Raw genomic sequence first — 1,878 nt, 5'->3', positions numbered from 1 at the left:
TCAATAATATTTTATAAATCACAAGAAGTCTGCCTCTATTTGTGAAAAGTTTTATGAAAAGTTTTGAAGTTGTTTTTCCCCTAGTATAAGCTCGATAATCTTTTTTTTTTCTATCAGACATTTTGTAGCCTATCATAGTTAAATTTTTTTCAGATGTCTTATAGTTTTGTAAGTGTGGAGAAAATAAATAATGCATGGTGATTATTTGTGTGACCTCTGAAAAAAGATGGCTTGACTTCAAAAGCTGGCTACTGAGTAACTTGGGCAAGTTCCTGAGCATCTATAAACATAAACTTGCCTTTCCTCTTCTTTAGAATGGGGACTACAGTATTAACAGCTTCATAGATTATTGGGAGGACTGCATGGGACAATGCTCATAAACTGCTTAGCGCAATGCTTGGCAGACTCCAAAGTGTTAGCTATTGTTAGTAGTGCACTTTAAAATGCACTGACAGGCCTGGCTGGCATGGCTCAGTGGTTGAGCATCAACCTATGAACCAGGAGACCATGGTTCGATTCCCAGTCAGGGCATGTACAGCTCGATCCCCAGTAGGAGATGTGCAGGAGGCAACTCATCAATGATTCTCTCTCATCATTGATGTTCTATCTCTCCCTCTCCCTTCCTCTCTGAAATCAATAAAAATATTTTTTAAATGCACTGACAGCGTATAGTATGTCATCCACACTAGAACACTTTTGAGAGTTAATTAATAGACAATAATAGTAATTACACAGGGACAACATATGTAAAACTAGGACAACTGCAGCCAATAGTGAGCCTATAATTTCCAACTTTATTACCTTCTTCTGATCTACCTCCCATCTCAAATTTTCCCTGGTATGAATCATAATCTGTTTCAATATGTATACTTTTTCTAAATCATAACACTATTAAATCAATAAAAGAAAAGGGTAAATACTGCTGCCTACTTCCCTTCAATGGAGGCTTTCACTTAAGAATATTATCTTTCTTTGAGTAACAAAACCGCTTTTCCTACTTACTTAAGCTGACATAATAGCTTTACTTTTTTTTGTATAGAATTTTGTCTTAAAAAATAAAAACTATTCAGCATCAAATCTGCCATGAAAATAGCCAATATATAGGCATCAAGCATAATCAGAGGTATAGTAAGAGGCTAAATGCTCTGCTCTAAGATGTTACATAAAAACTGTTTTTTAGTTAAGCATGTCATTTCTATTTGAAAGTAGGAGTAAATCATTGTTGATGATGACCACATCATAATCAAAATACTGGAAAAGTCTCACCCAAATCTGGTTCAATAAGTATTTGTAAATGATATTTCTTAGTTGGATTTTCTAAAATAATTCTGGATATACATTCATACTCATATTTTCCTCAGTTGGAAAGAAATTTATTTTCTGGGAATTGACGGCAAATTTCCTTCAAAAATGCTGATCTGAGTAATATATTTTTTATATTTCCTCTCTCGTCTGTTTTCCTTAGTCTAATCCCGTTAAATCAATGCCATTAAGTTAATGTCATTAAATTAATGTCAACCATCAGATCATACAGTATTTTAGTTTTCTTCATTTTTGATTTTCTTGTTCTTCCAGTTTTTCTCTAAAATGGACACTAAGTTTCTCTTCCTTCTACCTCTGGAAACTCCCTCTGAGGGTTTTTGTTTTCTTATACAAAACTTTACATAGTATTTTTTCATATCTCCTGCCATATAGCATACCAACCTACTTATAGAAATGTCACTTTACTTCCAAAGCATTTGTACTTTTAAAAAATATATTTTATTGATTTTTTACAGAGAGGAAGGGAGAGAGATAGAGAGTTAGAAACATCGATGAGAAAGAAACATCGATCACCTACCTCCTGCACACTCCCCACTGGGATGTGCCTGCAACCAA

The sequence above is a fragment of the Myotis myotis genome, unplaced genomic scaffold (assembly GCF_014108235.1).
Source record: "Myotis myotis isolate mMyoMyo1 unplaced genomic scaffold, mMyoMyo1.p scaffold_m19_p_5, whole genome shotgun sequence".
In the NCBI taxonomy this organism is placed as follows: Eukaryota; Metazoa; Chordata; class Mammalia; order Chiroptera; family Vespertilionidae; genus Myotis; species Myotis myotis.
Note: the sequence above shows the minus strand (reverse complement) of the source record.